This window comes from Dipodomys spectabilis, unplaced genomic scaffold, assembly GCF_019054845.1.
Source record: "Dipodomys spectabilis isolate Male_0828 unplaced genomic scaffold, ASM1905484v1 ptg000482l, whole genome shotgun sequence".
NCBI lineage: Eukaryota > Metazoa > Chordata > Mammalia > Rodentia > Heteromyidae > Dipodomys > Dipodomys spectabilis.
In genome coordinates this window covers 384,729-405,052 of record NW_024871159.1, presented here as the reverse complement: position 1 = coordinate 405,052, position 20,324 = coordinate 384,729, and the positions used below count along the sequence as shown (strand labels likewise).

Below are 20,324 nucleotides of genomic sequence, written 5' to 3'. Positions count from 1 at the left end.
CCAGAATTCAGACCTAAGAATAGTGATATTACACTGAATTTAAGGTGGACCATGGCATTTTAATATCAAAGGAATTCAGTCCTTTGCCTTTTACCTCATCAGAGAACTAGTTTGTGAATGACTGCAAATTATTTTGAATTCTAATGGTGCTCTAAATTTTGATATGATTTTCCCTTCAAACTTAGGTTTTCATGTTACTTGCTCACACGGGTATAGAGTTTGTCTTGCAATAGAAACATATAGTTCTGATATAGAAAATAAATATAATTTTAGAATATTTCATGAACAATACCATTTATGAAAAGATTAAAATGCTCTATGTTCTGTATGTTCTATATAATTTTAAATGTTCTATGTAATTTTAAATGGTAGCCATAATATATCTTTACAAAAAAGGTGTGGAAGATTATATGTAATATTTCTCTAAAAATCATTGGCACTCCACAAGAAAGAAAAATAGCTGATAAATAGGAGTTGCCAGTTTCTCAGGTGTCAATATTCCCACTGTGGCCAATTTCAAGATACCAATGTATCTGAGTGCTGAATGCAGATTCAGCACATCTGAATCAAATCTTATATAACACTTAACTGAATGTTGATCATCTGCAATTCAACTCTAGTGAGTTAAGACTATCACTAACATTCTTAATAATGTAGTGTTCTTCCAGAAAGTCTTTTCTTACGAGTATCTCCACATTGATTCTGGTAAGGAGACTTGTTATTGAATTCATGTAATTAAATATTTGCTCTCCCATTTAATTATCTGACTAGGACTACATTCCTAATTTCTAAAGTCAAATATTAAATGTTTATTAAAGTCATAGTTATTCAATGTATTTCTTTTAAGGATTCTAATGATTTTAGGTATAATGCTCTGAAAAGCATATGCTGTGTTCCTTATAGATTGCATGATTTGTGCATGTTAATTTTTAATATCCCCTTAAACAAAAGAAATGAAATAAAACCATCCTCATAGGAAGACCAAATTTTATTCATATAGCTTGACACAGAGGAATCTTAAGTTTGCTATTGGGAATAGAAACATACAGGAGAAACTTCCCTTCTCTGCCTTTCTCCTGTTACATTCATAGTATCCTGAATTCCCTTTATGAATAAACTTCCTCTTAATATAGGAACTAAACTCTATTGGATACATCCATAAAAATAAAAATTCCTGCTGTTAGTTTCCTTGCAGCCACGTTCTTTAAGATGTTGGGGCCAACGTCTAGAAGGAGCTTATGAGGCTGCCACATCATGGCTGGATCAGTCCTGCATGAAAACTCTGGATAGCCATGAGTGCCACTGGAAAACCCTTGGCTTCCCAACTCCCAAAAAACAAACTTAGAAATGTTCATGATTGAGTGGTAGTTCTTTCCCTCTTGCTTTTGTCCTACTCCTTTGACACAGTGATTTCTGTCCACACTGGAGAACACAGGACGAGCAATGCCAGCTGAAAGCATGGACGTAAAAGAATAGTGTGAAGTGTTTATAAAACACAAATGACTTGTATGAATTAGTGCTTGGAGTGGCATTTTCTTTTCTCTAAATTTGTCCTTTTCTTAACAGATCCAATTTTTGCTGGATTTCTAGGTAGTTGCCTTTTCCAAGATTCTTTCAGAGGTAAGAATATGTGAGGGTCACAGAATATAGGTAACAAAGTTGATGAAGAAAATGTTAGCATTTGGTCACTGACTGTCCAGCTAAGGAGCTGACACTCAATCCCTGCACTGCTTCTGTGCAGAGCTGTTTGGCATAAAACTTAGATAGCAAATTGTTGGGTCCAAAATCAGTCGGAATGTAGAAGTCTTGTTTTATTTATTTCTATCAAAACTAATCATTTATAGGAATTAAACATTTATAGGAGATTTACGTACTAGAACAAAAAGTTCTCCAGCTTACTACCATATCCATTTTTTACCTTGTAATTTTTTTTTACCAGGGGATTTTTTACCAAGTGATTTTGAGAGTGTAACAAATAAACTGGTCCTGAAAATTACTGAGGTAAAATGAGAGTGCAGAGAGAAGTTAATATGTGGTCCTCTAGCCAGTTTGGATGTCTGTCCTTCTGAAAGGAGGATAATTAAATTCCCAGAGAATGTGGATTAGGAGACCTGGAATGACAAAATAGAACTATTCTATTACATTCAGAGACCTACTCCCTGGAGTTAGGAGAAGACTATGAAAGGGGACATCCTATAGAGATGCTCTTGAGAATTAGGATAAAGTGAGAAAGCAATGCCATTCCATGTGAAAGAGGACATGGAAATTTTATGTTCAAGGCATGATTTCCTGACCTGTCCATTTTCAGATTCTACTTTGTTGCATTGTCTCCTTTGTTTAAGGGTCACAAGTGACATCACAGAATACAAGCTACTTTTATTGTATTTCCTAATGGGCTACATATGAAGCTCAAGTATTAGCACACCAGCATTTTGAGCACCATGTGAGCACCCCAGCAGTTTTTTGCCTGTCCTGGGCCTTGAACTCGCACCTGAGTACTCTTTGTGCTCAAGGCTAGCATTCTACCACTTGAGCCACACTGGCACTCTGTCTTTTTCTAAGAAGTTTATTGGAGATAGGCATCTCATGGACTTTTCTGCCTAGGGTGGTTTTGAACCATGATCCTCAGATTTTAGCCTCCTGAGTGGCTATGATTATAGGCATGAGCTACTGGCTCCCTGCTCCAGAACTGTTATTATGTGACTCCATGTGTAGGTTAAAGAAGTAGTGAAGTATATGTGTGAAAGAGTATATGTGAAAGAGAAAAGTTATGATATTCTGTAAACACTACTTCTCCATCAAGGTTTTAGCTTTAAAACAGACAGAGGAAATATCTAGTAGTGTTGCCACTCAGTTTTCATTTTTTAATATATTATAGTACACTTGAAGGCAATCTCAGGTTTATTTGTTAAATATTTCATTTAAATTATATTTTATTTTGGTTCATTTTTAAATACTTGGACAAGAGATTTGCAGCTCTAGGCTCTTAAAACTATTAACATTATTGTCTATTACTTGTTTATTCAGTTGAAATGAGGATTTATCAGTCTTTTTTATTGTGTGTGTGCATGCACATTAATATATGTGGGTGCCAGTACTGGGGTTTGCACTCAGGGCCATGGCACACTCTCTATTTTTGCTCAAGGCTGGTGTTCTACCACTTGAGCCATACCTCCACTTCTGGAAGTTTGCTAGTTAATTGTAGATTAGAATTTCATGGCCTTTCATTCCCAGGCTGGGTTCAGACTTTGGTTCTCAGATTTCATTTTCTTGAGTAGCTAAGTTTATAGATGTGAGCCTGATTTGGTGCTTTTGGTACTGGAGGAAAAGAAGGTAAGTAGTAGTATTCATTGGCTTTTTATCCAAATCCAAGTTACAATCCTTCTTAGCCCTGAAAATTATTTTACTCACCCAAATGTAGAAAGGAAATTTGGACTCTTATAAGTCTTTCAAATACTGTTCTCTAGAGGTAATTTTTCAGCATTGAAAATCATAGCTCAGATTCTTCATGTGATAAAGCCTCATGAGTTCATATCAGGTGAAAATAGAAATTAAACAATATGATCAGGAGGGAAGAGAACATGTATTAGCTTAGCAGTTTTATGGGGCAAAATCTACTTGCCCTTTGGTAAGAGGACCACCATATCAGAACCTTTCACTTGTCAGAATTAGTTCACATTTTTATTAATTTAGTAGAAAATAAACAGTTTTATATTAGATTTAATTGTCTCTTTTCAGAACAATAAAGAACAAAGAATCTAAGAATTATAGAGAAATAAAGACCTTTAATACAATGCTGTAATAAGTGTAAAGAAAAAGCAAACACTAATGTCCATTTGAGTTACATGAGAGAATACAGTCTTCTGGCAAAGTTGAAAAACTGATCTTTGGGGAAAGAAAGTACTCATTTGCCATTTTCTCAGTAAATTTGATACCTCAGAAATTATTCAGACCTTTCTGCTTCTATCTTCTTTGTGGAAGTTTTGAGCCTATGGAAAATTACCCTTGGGAATAGATGACATCTCAATTGATCATTTGTTTAAGAAGTTATCTGGGATATCCTTCTGCCTTGATCCACATCTGTGGGTGATGCTGATCCAACATGTTTGTTAGGAAGCTTTTCCCTTAGCTTTTCCTTATTCCTCATTGCCCAAGCTAGTTGTACATGTTGCCTAGAATTACAATTCCCTCTGGTGGTTTCACAGATTTCAGGAGAGCACATCTGTATTCTCAGTTATTATTTAGTCAGTTTCCTGTTCTTTTTGTCAAGCAAGTTGTATGTGGTGATATTTCTTTTTCTATGATTCTCCTGTTTTTGGACTCAGACTTTTCTTACATGTCATCTATGGGGTCTCAATGTAAGGACTCTGAAATGATGTGTTTTATGTTTATTAAAAACAGTTTTGTCTCTTTTCCATTACATTTCTAAGGCTATTTGAAATTCCTTCTAAGTCCTGGTGCTCTTGCCTTTGCTTTGGGCTAACATTTATCAAGCTTCATTTTGATATGATTCTCCTTGGGGGTCTTTATTTTATAAATGCCTTTGTCCTGTAGCCTTAGGCAATATGTAATCCCTATATGCCCAGCCATAATAACTCAGTAGAAAATCTAGTAGTTCTTTGGTTTGCCTATTTTTACAGTATTGGGATTGAACACAGTGCCTTGTACCTGATAGACATGTCTTCTCTCAGTTGACACATGTGCCCAGTCCTTTTATGTTTTTTTTTCAGTTTAGTTAGACATGTGTTCTCTCAGTTGACCCATGTGCCCAGTGCTTTTTTGTTTTTTTTTTTTTCAGTTTAGTTTTCAGATAGATTCTCTAACTTTTCTAGGCTGTCCTTAGAATGTATTATCTTAACTACAAGTCCTGAACAGTGGGGACCTCAGACATGTACTAACCACCCACTTGGCTTATTCTTTGATACAAAGTCTTGCTAACATTTTCCCATGGCTTGCCATTATTGCTGGTTCTTCTACCTCTGCTTCCCAAGTAGCAGGAATTATAGGTGTGTGCCACCACAACTGGATATCTAATGTCAATTAGAGTTTATTCTGGTATTAATGCCTTTTGTCATTCATCTAGACTTTAAGGAGAAGTTTCCTTTAGTTTAATCTTCACTTATAACTTTAATATATGCTCAAATAATTTACTTTAGTGGCTTCTACATGGCCTGGGAATAGGTTATAGAATCATTGAATTCTAATTTCTGTATGTGGTTCTTCAGTTGTTATGTACTTGAATCCGGATCACTTTTTGTAATTAATAACAACTTACATACTTTTCTACATTTACAGATCCCCTTGAAGGGAATATGTACCTAGGTTTATTTAGTTTTCTACTTTAATATGTCCCTTTTAGTGAAAAGGATGTTTTATTTTCTTTCTGTATCAATTGACTGATATCTAAACTGAGTATTATTAACTGTTTACTTGAAGGGGCCTGAGATATAGGTCAGCTGAAGACTACCAACACTATAAAAAAAAACTTTAAGCTGAATCTGCTTTCCTATATTTTTGTAAACTTCCTTTATTTCTTATGAATTTTGAAACTTTAGTTTCTTTAATAAAAAATGGGAAATTTATGACATGCCACATGTCATAAAGAAGGTGTTAGAAAAATAAACAGTTCAGACGGACCCTATATGTACTACAAGAGGCAACAGTGTCTTAGATTCCCTTCATCAGCATGTTGGTTAATCTTCACTGCCCATTTCATTCAAGTGGACAGTGCCTAGGAAATTAGTGTTAGAAATGTACAGTGAATCTCCAGTGTTATAAATGCGTGCCTCAATCCAAAAATTCATATGGAACAATAAAAGACCCCGAATAGCAAAAACGCTCCTCAACGGAAAGAACACTGCTGGAGGAATATCAATACCAAATTTCAAACTCTACTATAAAGCCATAGTAATCAAAACAGCTTGGTATTGGCATAAGAACAGACCTCAGGACCAATGGAATAGAATTGAAAACCCAGAAATGAACCTACAGACCTATAGCCATCTAATCTTCGATAAGGGAGCTAAAACAATAGAATGGAAGACAGACAGCCTCTTCAGTAAATGGTGCTGGCAAAACTGGTTAACTACATGTAGAAAACTAAAGCTAGATCCTTATATATCACCCTGCACCAGAATCAACTCCAAATGGATCAAAGACCTTGAACTCAAAGCAGACACTCTGAAAACATTACAGGATGGAATAGGAGAAACCCTGGGTCTCCTTGGCTCAGGCCGAAATTTTCTGAATAGAGACCCGGAAACACAACAAATCAAAGAAAGGTTGGACAAATGGGATTTTATAAGGTTGCAGAGCTTCTGCAGGGCAAATGACATAGCTAGCAAGATCAATAGAAAGCCCACGGACTGGGAGAAGATCTTCACTAGCCATACAACGGACAAGGGTCTCATATCTAAATATACTTGGAACTCAAAAAATTAAACCACCCAACAACAAATCCTCAAAGAAACAACTGCCCAATAAGTAAGTGGGCGAAAGACTTAAAGAGAAGCTTCTCTGAAGAAGAAAGAAGGATGGCCAATAGACACATGAAGAAATGTTCAACATCCCTAGCCATAAAAGAAATGCAAATCAAAACAACATTGAGATATCACCTCACTCCAGTTAGAACAGCAAAAATCAAGAACTCTAACAACAACAGATGCTGGAGGGGATGTGGACAGAAAGGAACCTTACTTCATTGTTGGTGGGAATGTAAACTTGTTCAACCACTTTGGAAAGCAGTATGGAGGTTCCTCAAAAGACTTCACATAGAACTCCCCTATGACCCAGCAATCCCACTTTTGGGCATTTACCCTAATGTTTACAAACAAGACCACACTAAAGCTACCAGCACAACTATGTTTATTGCAGCATTATTTACCATAGCTAAGATATGGAACCAACCCAGATGCCCCTCAGTAGATGAATGGATCAAGAAAATGTGGTATATATACACAATGGAATTCTATGCCTCCATCAGAAAGAATGACATTGCCCCATTTGTTAGGAAATGGAAAGGCTTGGAAAAAATTATATTAAGTGAAGTAAGCCAGGCCCAAAGAAACATAGGTCCCATGGTTTCCCTTATTTGCAATATCTAGTATAGGTATGAGTCAAGCGGAAAAAGTCAGAGAATGTGATGTTAGGAAAACGAACCCTCAAATATGTATTTTAATGTTTTTGTTTCTTTCATGCATGTGTTTCTAACGCATTTATAAGATTATTTCTTGGTTGCTTTGTATGTCCCTCCCCCACAGTGTAACCCCTGCTTTCACTATATTTGATGTCAGTATAACATGTGGAGGAGATAGGGACAAACAAGTCGTTTAAGGATTCAGATGGACCTGTTGCAACAATGAGAAGTACAAAATGTCATGTCAAAACCAGCTTTACAATGTTGGAGGGGGGGGGAGGGGGGGTATGATTGGGTGGGGGGGAGGGGGGAGGCTGGGAAGGGAGGTGAAGGGTAAACAAAGGAGAAGGCTGCAATGCTTGGTAAGAAATGTATGCATTATCCTGCCCATGTAATTGTAACCCCTCTGTACAGTATGTTCTCAAATAAAATTAAATTAAATTAAAAAAAAAATAAATGCGTGCCTCTGGTGTCAGAAATGAATAGACACACTAGACATACAGGACATTTCATTAAGACATTGTGCAAAAGGGTGCAATACTGTTTCTCTACCCAGAGCTAGGCAGACACACTGGGCAGAACAATTTGCTTGGTTTTCATCCCTGTCCAAAATGTCCCTCCTCCTTGTCAAGGAGTTAGGCTTACATGCTAAGTATAATTGATTACCAAGGTTAGCAAGAGGGTTATCCTTTAATATATTTTTCCAAAGCTTTCTATTTTTTCCATCACAGCTATCTGAGAGTGGGACTGGGAACAGAGTGGTTGACAGATACAGTTGGAGGAGGTTGATAAGGTCAGTGGAAGGCTCCTATTCAAAGGGAAATATTATTTCCTTAACTCCATTGATAAGGATTTCTATTTCTAACAAGCAGCACACTTGGTAGTGGCAGGTTTATTATTTTAACTCCTTTGATAAAAGATTTGCTTCTGTAACTTAGCTAGTTGGTCACAAGTAGCACACCTGATAATTACAATTCATTCTTTTTTAATGTTTTTATTGTGAAAATATTGTACAGAGGGGTTACAGTTACATGAACAACTTAATGAGCACATTTCTTATCAAGCATTGTTGCCTCCTCCTTTGTTTTTCCCCTACCATCCCTTCCCTCCCACCTCCACAACTACACTCCCCCCCTAAATTGTAAAGTTCATTTTTCAACATAGTGTCTTGTACATCTCATTGTTAGAATGGAAAAACCTGTATCCTTATTTAAGCATTTTGTTTTTTTCCTTTCCCCTCCCCAAATTATACCAACGTCAAATACAGTGAAAACGGGTTATATCGTGGGGGAGGAACATACAAAACAAGAACTCTAATAACAGCAGATGCTGGAGGGGATGTGGACAGAAGGGAACCTTACTGCATTGTTGGAAAGCAGTAAGCACTTTGGAAAGCAGTATGGAGGTTCCTCAAAAGATTCCACATAGAGCTCCCATATGACCCAGCAATCTCACTTCTGGGCATTTACCCAAATGATCACAAACAAGACCATATTAAAGCTTCCAGCACAACTATGTTTATTGCAGCATTACTTACCATAGCTAAGATATGGAACCAACCCAGATGCCCCTCAGTAGATGAATGAATCAAGAAAATGTGGTGTATATATACAATGGAATTCTATGCCTCCATCAGAAAGAATGACATTGCCCCATTTGTTAGGAAATGGAAAGACTTGGAAAAAATTAAGTGAAGTAAGCCAGGCCCAAAGAAACCTAGGTCCCATGGTTTCCCATATTTGCAATAACTAGCATATGTCTTGGACAAGTAGAAAAGGTCAAAAGCTGTATACATATGACCAGATAAGATGAAGTTAAGATAGGCACATAAGTGATTTTTTTTTCTTTCTTGCTATTGTTTCTAATGTATTTATAAGATACCATGTGATTTTTTTGTTGCTTTGTATGTTCCTCCCCCACGTTATAATCCCTGTTTTCACAATTCGTTCTTTTAACTTCTTAGACACATAAATCGCCTTCCTCACATGGCTTCCTGTCCACAAATAACACAGATAATAGTTACAATTGAAGTAAAAAAGCAAATGATTCCAGGAAATATAAATACCAAAAATATCAATATACTGAAAATATCAGTATACAAGACAGAAGCACTTTAGTTTGACAGAAAATATTTCTCATATTAGTAAAGCCCACCTGTGGATGTCTCTGAATATTTTCCAGAGGGGATTATTTGAGTGGAAGACTTTGCTAGAATGTGGTCAGCACCAAACCATATGCTGGGAGCCAGATATACTTAAAGGAGTCAAAGGGGAAAGCTTTTACTATGTGAGCTGCTCTGCTCCACTACATCTTCCCACAGTTGTTTGGCCCACTAAAAATGTGGGCCAAAAGAAATGTTCCCTTAAGACTTTTTTTCTTCAAGCCAAGTAAGAGTGGCTTGTGCCTGTATTAACTAGCTAATCAGAAGGCGATTGCAATTTGAAGCAAACTCAGGAAAGAAAGCATTCCAGAGTCTTCATCTTAATCTCAGCAAAATGCTTGAATGGGGGAATGATTCAAGTGATACAACTTGTCTATGAACAAGCAAGCCAAGGAAGAATGCAAGGCTTTCAAAGGTTAGAAAAGAGTGAATATGTAGAAGAGAAAATCAAGATACTAGAGAAGGGAATGGTATGCATTAAGAGGAAAAATGTCAGTAGGCAAAAATGCAACTTCTATTTTTTTATTGTGAAAATATTGTACAGAGGGGTTACAATTACATGGGCAAGATAATGAGTACATTTCTTATCAAGCATTGTAGCCTCCTCCTTTGTTTCCCCTTCCCAGCCTCTACCACCCCCCCCAGTCCCCCCCCCCAAAGTTGTAAAGTTCGTTTTCATTGTGACAACTTGTACTTCTCATTTTTGCACCGAGTCCACCTGTATCCTTATTTAAACGACTTGTTTTTCCCCTTCCCCTCCACAAATTATACGGACATCAAATACAGTGAAAGCAGGGGTTATACTGTGGGGGAGGAACATACAAAACAACAAAGAAATAATCTTATAAATGCATTAGAAACAAATGCATGAAAGAAAAAAAACATTTGAATACATATCTTAGGGTTCATTTTCCTAACATCACCTTATCTGACCTAAAAGCAACTTCTATTTTTAACAAGCTGCTGGTTGAAATTTGCTAGTATGTTCAGATTCGTATCTTTCCCAACATTACTCTGACTTGTCTTGAATATGTGGACACTGTGGTAGCTTAAAATTTCAGCTGACCTCAGCTGTAGGAGCCAACAGTAAGTTTAATTATGTTCTATTTTTATTCCAGAAGTATTCAAATTAAGACCAGAAATTAATTTTGTTGATTTTTGGTGAGAGAATAGTGAATCATTTTACGTTTATGTTATAAAGTTCTAAATTTGTTTAGAAACATTTTGTGCTGAGCTTGAGTTAAATTTTTCATTGAGAATTACCATTTCTTCCAAGAAAAAACAATGAAAGAAATATTGATTGGAAATGCTAATGTATAGATTGTACAGAAACATGCCACCACGCATGGCTGTAGTACTTAATATTTTGCAGAGTTGCAAAGGAATTTTGTAACACAGGCTATAGCTTTTTAAAATCAAATGTGGTGCTTGAACTCAGGGCCTAGGCACTCTCCCTGAGCTTTTTCACTCAAGGCTAGTGCTCTACATCTTTGAGCCACAGCACCCAGCGTATTAGAAATGTCAGTTCAATACTGCTGAATGACCAAACTTACAAATAAACACTTAAACACATATAAAAATATCTCAATGCAAAACTTGCCTGAGAAGCTTGGATGATATGCCTGGTTAATTTGCATAATTAAGAAGCAACTAAGGCCAAGAGCCACTAGTGTGGCTGAAGGCTGTAATTTTAGCTACTCAAGATCTTAGGGACACAGTCCAAAGTCAGCCTGAAGCTCTTATGTCCAGTTAACCACCAGAAAACCAGAAGGGGTGCTGTGGCTCAAAGAAGCAGAGCACTAGCCTTGAGCACAAAAGCAGAGACAGCACTTAGGCCCTGAGTTCAAGCTGCATAACCAACAAAAAAATTAAAAAATTTTGTGCATTTTACAAATTAATGGGTTTAACTGTGTCAATGAGTACATTATAGATCTTATTCCTTCCCCCTCAACTTTGTGTTACCAATCATTTTCTTCTCTTGAGCCTGGATAGATCAGGCAAAATGAGACACGGAAATTAGCTGCCACAAATTCAGAAATAAAAACTGAATTAAACTCAACACTGGTGGCTCGAACGTGTAATTCTAGCTACTCAGGAGGCTGAGATCTGAGGATCGTGGTTTGAAGCCAGCACTGTCAGAAAAGTCTTAATAAACTATACCCCCCCCAAAAAGGAGTGAAGCTGGCTCAAATAGTAGAGCATTAGCCTTGAGCACAAAGTAACTCAGGTACATTGCCCAGACTCTGATTTCAAGCCCTTAAACCAGACCAAAACCCCCTCCAAAAAAATCTGAATCAAGAAATAGCTTGACTAAAAACACAAGGGAGCCACTGTTTTTCCTTAACCCTTGTACCCCCTCAGTAAGCTACATTTATTATATGGGGAAAATGTAAAAATAACAGCTTTCTCTCTTTTCAACTTTGTCAGCTTGCCCAAATGATTACTATGCTGTGGATCTGTGTAAGATATCTTTACAAAAGACACTCTGAAAATTAAAATAATAATAATAACATAGGAGGAAATGTGACTGATTTGATCACCAAAGTGTTTTCAAAGAAAACTTTGTCAAGGAGGGTCTCCTGTCTTAAATAGAACATCGTTCCAGGTATAGGTGACCCATGCCTATAATGCTAGCTATTAGGAGGCTGAGATCTGAGAAAGCATATTTGAAGTAAGCCAGAGCAGGAAAGTCTGTGATATTTTTTTCAGGGTCCTGGGGCTTGAACTTAGGACTTTGGCACTCTCTATGAGCTTATTTTGCTCAAGGCCAGTATTTTACCATTTGAGCCACAGCACCACTTCCAGCTTTTCCTGAGTATTTTATTGGATATTAAAAAGTCTAACACACTTTCCTGCCTGGACTGGCTTCAAACCACGATCTTCAGATCTCAAAACCTGAGCAGCTATGATTATAGGCATGAACTACTGGTGCCCAGCTTACATGACACTTTTATCACCAATTATTATCTAGTTAAAAGCCAGAAATAAAAGTATGGTTCAAGGTTCAAATGATAGAGGACCAGCCTTGAGTAATAAAGCCAAGCAAGAGTGATAGACTCTTAGTTCAAACCCTAATACTGGTACAAAAATAATGGAACATTTTACAGAACTCATACATGCTTAAGCATCTATGACATTATGACCCAAAAATAGAGTAAAGAGACCAACCTGGAAATCACTGGGCCTAGTTCACAAGACAGTGTAACTGCAAGAAAGAAAGCATATATCAGGTATGCAGAAAAAAGGGGAACACTCATCCCATTCTGCATTCCACTTTTATACCATAAATGTCCCCAATATCAATATAGTTCAATGTGTCTCTCAAAGCATCCAAGCATGGGCAATTAGAGCCTTCTTTTTTGTTTTTGCTTTCTGTTTAATTGCTCAATATAACTCTGTCAAATTTTCTTACCGAGGTATCTTGTCCAGAAATTATTTGGTGATCAAAGTCAAGAATCTGGAATTTGCTAACACTCAAAGACGGTCTTCAGAAACTCTAAACAACCATCAATCAAGTTTTTAATTTTAGTGATTCCAGTGGGAGCCTCCAGAAAGTAGAAACATTTCAGGCCTTTTAACAAAAGGCTATAGGTAAAACTAAGTTGGCTTGTGATTTTCCTCTGGTAGTGCCTATCATCTTTTCATTTAGCACTTTCTGTGTGATCCTATATCCAAAAATCTATGTTCCCTAGAAAATAACATCCCAAGAGGAATATTCAAAGGTAAGACTTCTCCATTACACTATCTCTTTGTTAGAGGAGCAGAGGTGTCTAACCAAAACAGGAATCATACAAGATTTGGTCAATGAATCCCTGTGGTATTTACTCCTTGTTGAACTGGTAATATTACTTCCTGAGACTAAGTAAAGACCTAGTAACATCCAGAATCAGAGTTCAAAAGCAATATACTTTACCTGTATAAAACACTGCTTTACTAAGATGGAAGACCATTCCTCTCAGGAACACTCTAGCGTTGACCCTGCAACTTTCATTTTAACCATACCACCACCAACAACGATGTCTGCTTTACATTCTATTCGAAAAGTTATGAGCCTTCTTCCTCCTCAGGCTACCCCTCTGGACTTGCCTCTCCTCTGTCTCCCACTTTAACCCCATTCTCTCTCCTAACTACTCACACAGACTCTCGGGTGTACTTTCACTTTTTGTTTGAAGCTTGCTTTGGGGAAGGGACAGTAAAGTACTTGTCTAGATTTTTTCATATCCCATATAGATATAGTCCAAATGGACAATGCCTAATTTGCTCTAAGTGTAGAGAATATACTCTGTTCTGGTACTACTTACGACATAGTCAGCTCCATTACTTGGAGCTGCCTTTGCCTTAATTCGGCACTTGCTCTTATGCAACTATGAGAAAGTTCCTTCTAATGCTTAGGATTGCCAGCAGAATCTCCTTTCCTATAAACTGGGAGAGTGGTACATTGCTACTTTTAAAAGAAAAATGTTAATTCTTGAACGTTATGTAATTGAAGTTGAAGATAGTGAGGTTGAAGGTAAACACCCCCTAATGTCAACTCTCCAAGGGTTATGTATTTATTCAATCCTGTCTACAATAGATGAGAAATCTAATTTTCATTATTTTCAACAGAAAAGAAAATCTCAACATCCTAGAAGGAAAACTTGTTCTTCCTATAAGTCTTCATAGTGCTTTTACTTTCTATTTAAGGGAGGGAACAGAGACCATACCCTTGCCTGTTCCCTGTAGTCTTTTGGGGAAATATCAAAAGGACTTTGCCCCTTGAAAGAGAAGGACACCTCTTCACTAGGAATTGGCAATAATTAGATGGTCTAAGCTTCTGTGTATGCCAACATTATCTTTAAGGGGTCAGATGACCTATTGTGTCCACTGTAGAGAGGTTTTGAACATTTATTTCATCTTTCTTTTTCTTTTTATTATTTACTTATTTATTTACTACTTTTTATTAGGATGGGTTAATATTACAAGTGGGTTTCATTATGATAACTCCATAGATGTATACAATGTAGTTTGAGCAAATTTACTCCTTATATTTCCTTAATGACTTTCCCTGTGTACCCTTTTGTCAAATAGTGATTAGTATCATTATGCTCTTTTTCTTACACAGAGACATTAAAACTAAAAATACTCTGATAAATAGTATTCCTTATGATCCCCTCCTGGGATGAATTTGAAAGAACAAAAATAATTTTTAGGGGCTGGGAAGGTGGCTCAGTGGTAGAGCGCTTGCTTTGCATGCCTGAGGCCCTGGATTCAATTCCTCAACACCACATAAGCAGAAAAAAAAGCTGTAAGTGGTGCTGTGGCTCAAGTGGTAGAGTGCTAGCCTTGAGCTGAATTGCTGAAGGACAGCACCCTGGCCCAGAATTCAGGTCCCACGACCGGACCCAAAAAAATAAATAAATAAAAAGAAAGAATTTTTAGAGTTGTATTAAAGAAAAGGAAGTTGATCTCTCTGTAATATAATTTGGCTTTATAGCCTGAAAATTGGACTTTACGTTTCAACACTATCCTCCAAATAGAACTATTCCTTTAGAAAGAAAGGAAATGGTCTGAAGTTCTCTTTGTTCATCTTCTTCCCGCTTATTTTGTGGTTATACTAAGGCCATAGACACAGGCATCAATGTATGATTTATTTTATGTGGGGCTTCCTACATGAGGATCTTATAGATGACACTCTCTTGCTTGATCCTCAGAAGGTTTATTTCTCAGCAAGCCTATCCAGCAATACCTGAGGTAAAAGGTCACTTTACCTGGATACATAATGTGTTCCAGAGCCTTCTGCCTGTGCAACATGGTCAACAATCACTTTTCTCCAAACTGTTCTCACTTACTACTCTCTGTACCTCTCTTTGGAAAATATGCTGAGTCCCACCAGAACAACCTACAGTGGAGTCTCTTATGATCCTGAATCTAACAAGAATACAAGAATCTAACTTCTCTCTAAAGAGAAGTGGCTACAGCAGAGAGGAAAAGAATATAAACTCATGTACCCTTTTCTGTGACATAGTTCAATATATCAAAGTATAAACTTGGAGAGTTCTCTGAGAATCCAAAGAAACTGTTAAAGGAATTTGTCTCTTAAGTATTAACTTTGATTTAACCTAGCAAGATTTATAGCTCATAGTGCCAACTTTTTGCATCCCAGAGAAAACACATTACATATGGTTATCTTTCCAGGATTTGAGGTAAGAAATTTATGACAAAGGTAGAAGAAAAACAGAAGGTTGAACAGCAGCAACAAATTATAATGCTAAATGACACTCGTAGCTTGAAAGTGCTCCCCTATTTTAAAAAAGGTTATGAGAGGGTAAGAAGGTAAGTCTAAGCCTTATCAGTTATAGTAAGTTCTGCTTATATTCAAAGAACTAATGAGAGCCCACCGCTGTTATTAATCCAGGTGACTGACAATAACAAAATACACAAGTGTATTTTGAGTTTCATAAGCAACATTATCCCATAGGAAATTGTATTAACCAGTCGGGTTAGACAGATACCATAAAAACTTCAAACAAGAGATGGGACCACAAACTCCATTAAATCAGTCTCTAAATTTGTCCTTTTAGGAGTTCAATAACACAGAGTTCCGGGAAGATGGCGGAGGAGAAGCTGGAATCTGAACAAGCTCTTGCATAGAAAACAGTTTCAGAGTTCCAGTGAACAGTCCCAAGCCAGAGAATCACACCAAGTGTGCCATCACAGCACAGAGAGTTAGTCAAGAGAGGGGAAGCCAAGCAGACACATCTGAGCAGCTGCCGCTGCGGCGGCAGGGTCGCAGCGGCGACCACCGCCGCGGAGGCATACCTGAGACGCAGTCCGGGACGAAGGAGCCAGACGCAGTGGACGAGCGGATTCTACTCAACACCAGCAAGAACCAACAAGGAGCGGACAACTTCATCCTGCACTTTGCAGACCAGAGACGACCCGAGATCCAAGACTCCGCGTGAGTAGAAGCCCCACTTCCTCACTCCTCTGGGAGCAGAGGAGGGAAGGCCACCCCTCCCCCCCCAGCACCGGTGATCTCCATCTTGGATACCGACAAAGCGCGGAGGAGCGGCTAGCTCCAGCTCAGGCCTTGGAATAGAGCTAGTCATTTGGCAGGTCACAGGAACTTGGCGGCGAGGTGACCTCACAGACTCAGTTCCATCCAGGGAGGGGTCGCCCAGCTCAGGCACCAGCCACTGGAGTGGCTCTCCTCGCTGGGTGGCCAGAGCCAGAGGCTGCCCCTCCCTCTAGCAGCCTCCACAATCAATTGAAAAACAGAAACCCTGAGAATGGCTCCAGGCTGGGTGCTGTGAGTTTTTTTTTCACAAAATAGCCCCAGGGAAAAGCTACTGTTCATTGAAAGGCCTCAACTCTACCCAGAACCTAGCCTCATCACTGCATCCCCCTCTTTTGTGATTCTCAAAGCAGATCACCCTCCCAGTAAACTAACCTGGGAGGGGGATCTCAAAATCTTGGGTAAAGCAGAGCATTTTCCTGCCTGTTCCAACAAACTGACTTAAGAAACCAATCAAGCCACAGGACCTCAAGCTGACCAGAGACTCCAACCAGACTCTGGTTACAGACAAAAGGGAGATACAGGACTCTTCCCACCCCTCCCAAAAAAAAAAAAAAAAAAATCAAAGAACTTTTTTTTTCTTCTTCTTCTTTTCTTTTTTTCTTTTTCTGTTTTGTTTTTTTTCGTTTTTTGTTACCTTATATATATATAAAAAAAATTTTTTTGCTTTTCTAAAACTTTTATTAATCTTTAATTTTAGGAGTTCAATAACTGAGATAAAGTAATGACTGTAAATGTTAAAGGAAGGTTATTGTGGCTAAAAAATAAGCTCAAGTACTTGTTTTAGCTATAGGAAGGACTTTACTTACTTTTGTTGGTCCTGGGCACTAGGTGTGGGTAGAGGCTCGAGAGTGGCAGGGTTGGATCACAGCACATTGGGTGTGGTTTCTGGAAAGCCAAGCAGCAGTCAACAAGCAAGCCTTCAGTTGGTTGATGAAAGCATGCCAGGTCAACATTAGTGGGCAGCTATGCAGTTACATAGTGAAGTCAACTGACTGCCTCATAGCTGCAGGAGGGCAGTGGAAGTCAACAGACATGGCCTCCTTGATTGTCTAGTAGGTGGAAATGCAGTTCTCAACAGGCTCTTTGTACTCTGCAGCTGCTATGTCTGCTGCAGCAGCCATGTACATCACCTAGGAAGAATAAGAAAGGCTCATGCGCAAGCACTCCTAGAAGAACATTAATGCTTTCCACTACGAAGACACTAGTATGTGAGTAAGGCAAAAAGAAAGGCAGTTTGGATCACTGTTGGATAATCAATAGAAGCTACTTCCTCCATTTCCCTATCTTCATTTGGATAAGATTTGGAAATGTATTGATCATAATCAAGAAATACTACTGACAATTGTGAATGATTACATTCATGTGCATGACAGTAAAGAATATGGAGAAGATGGGAATGGAAAGATTATCCCAGTGTCTACATTTGAGATAGATGAGTTAAAAAAAACCCACATTAATACAGTTGGTCACTATCTGGGAAAGCAAAAAGGGATCCTGCTACCAGTCAATTATTCAGAGTATTTAAAACTATTCCCAAACAGACATGGGATCCTTCTAACGTAAATATACTCATAGCTACTGATGACTTGGATGATTTTAGCCTGGGAAATAGCTATGCTAAGTCATATTTGTCAATGAAATGGAGGTTTTTAATGCTCTTTCCTTCCAACTTTGTACTCAAAAGATGACCTGGAATTAATATAAATTTTAGCCTAGATCCAGCAGTTAGCAAGAAATGGAAATCAGCTGATTCGATCCATCTTTTCCCTGATGTTGATTGCCAGAGTTTTCCTCCTGGTTCTAAATTTTCTATGCCAGCAAGAGATTTATTTCTATGACAGGAGGAAATTTATTCACAATGCAATACCTTGGACTGTATTGCTACTTATTTCTTCCTAAACACAACTCATAATCTAATTGATTCTATGGATACAGTGTGAAAAACTTGGCAAATGAACTTTCCATAGAAGTCAGCTGTAAGTATATAAAATACTTTGTTCTGCAATATGGATTCTAGCTAGAGGTAGAGAATATGTGTTATCAATATATACTGTGAATGACCTCTCTATGATGAAATACTACTATTTCAAGTGTTGTTTGTGGTTTGTAAACCACAATAATGGACTTCAATAAGAATAAATGCCGAAATATACAACTGAAAATCAATCTCAAATCAGCATTACCTTTGTAGTCCTTAAAAGAATTAGAAATTATGTATATCTTAATATCTATTGCTTTATTCCAAAGTACTATCTTTTGTATACATTGCACATGGTATTTTAGAAAAGCCTAAGGATCCTCTGTGACATTCAACATCAATTAAATGTGTATCTATACTTTTATCATCCATTCAAATTAGTTGCTTTTTTCTAGCTCAGCTGAATTTAGAGAAGCATCAAACATTTCACTTTTATTAAAAGTTAAATTCAATTACAACTTGTATTTAAAAACATGTTAACGTAACAGAAATTAAGTTTAGCCACACTAAAACTGAACACTGAATGCATACTCATCAGGAATCATTTTGAAATGTGTGAGCTCTGAGCATTCTAAGTAAAAAATGCAAAAACCCTTTAAAAAGTATTGCTAGGGAACTGAAAGTTTAAGGACAAAATCTACTGATTTCTGATAGGGCAGCTCTTGAGAACCAAACATGCCTGAAAACTCTCCCTTAACTGAACTGCTACTGGACAACTATTGAAAACAGCTTGAGGAACCTAGGATTGTAAATCACAAATTAGTTAATAAATCTCATTTTGAGTGCCAGGGCTTAATATTTTTCTGTCTTACTAGACTTCTTGTATTACTAACATGAACTGTGGCTAATTTAGAGGATACCCCAGATATCAAAGTCTTTACTTTCTAATATGCTAATATGAAAATTTTATTTTTCTTACTAAGTTCTTGTAACAACTGAATATCAAGTACTTGGTATGAGATGAGACATATGAACTAATTTGAGAGTTAATGAAACAATAAGAGAAGTTGTTTTTACCTTTCCTTAGGAACATTAATAACCTCTCCTCATAAAGAACCCACTGGAATCCCTTAATAAATTCCACTTACAGTAAATCTACAGGTTTGAGACATAGAGACATTTGGCAAAGCTATAAATTCACACCCAGTGATTATTCACTTAAAAGACTCTTAGTTCTTTTCCTCACAAAATACAATACCCTATGAAACTGGAAACCCACCAGGAACTGGTTAAATTTGGGCTTTTCACTCTCCTGTTCTCCATTTAGTTTGTGGAGACATTTCTCTCTTTGTTGTTTTTTTTTAATGTACTATGTGATTTTTTTTTGTTTCCTTTGTATGTTCTTCCCTTTGTGGTATATACCCTGTTGTCACTGTACTTGATTTAGGTATCCTTCATCTTTTATATACATTTGTCTAATTTGGGGAGGGGAAGGGGAATAACAAAATGCTGAAACAAGGACACAGAATGACCCATTGCAACAATGATACCCACAAGACAGTATAGTATATTGGAAATGAACTTTACAACTTTGGGGGTGGGGAGGGGTGAGGAAGGTGGGGGAGGGAAGAGATAGTGGGAAAACAACAAGAGAAGGGGTAACAATGCTTGGCAAGAAATGTACTCATTGCCTTACTCTTGTAATGGTAACCCCTCTGTACAGCATCTTTACAGTAAAATAAAATTTAAAAAAAAACAAATGGAGAAGATTAGCATGTACAAAATACGAGAAAAAATGCTGTAATGAGAATTAATCAGATAGTAACAATACTTATAGACTTGCTGAAAACACTTGGTTTACTATACTTGATAACAAGGATACTTTTTTTAATGCTCTACTGAACATAGAATCTCAGTTTTCAGTTTCTTTATTTGTTTCTTTTCTTTTTTTTTTTGGTCGGTCATGGGGCTTGAACTCTGGGCCCGAACTCCGTTCCTCAGCTCTTCAGATCAAGGCTAGTACTCCACTACTTGAGCCACTGTGCCACTTCTG

The 20,324-nt window shown here is 37.5% G+C and overlaps 1 pseudogene; it reads left to right on the top strand.

Moving 5' to 3' along the window:
- Positions 1–1,458: 1,458 nt before the first annotated feature.
- LOC122098636 lies at positions 1,459–18,293 on the top strand (annotated as a pseudogene).
- Positions 18,294–20,324: the final 2,031 nt, after the last annotated feature.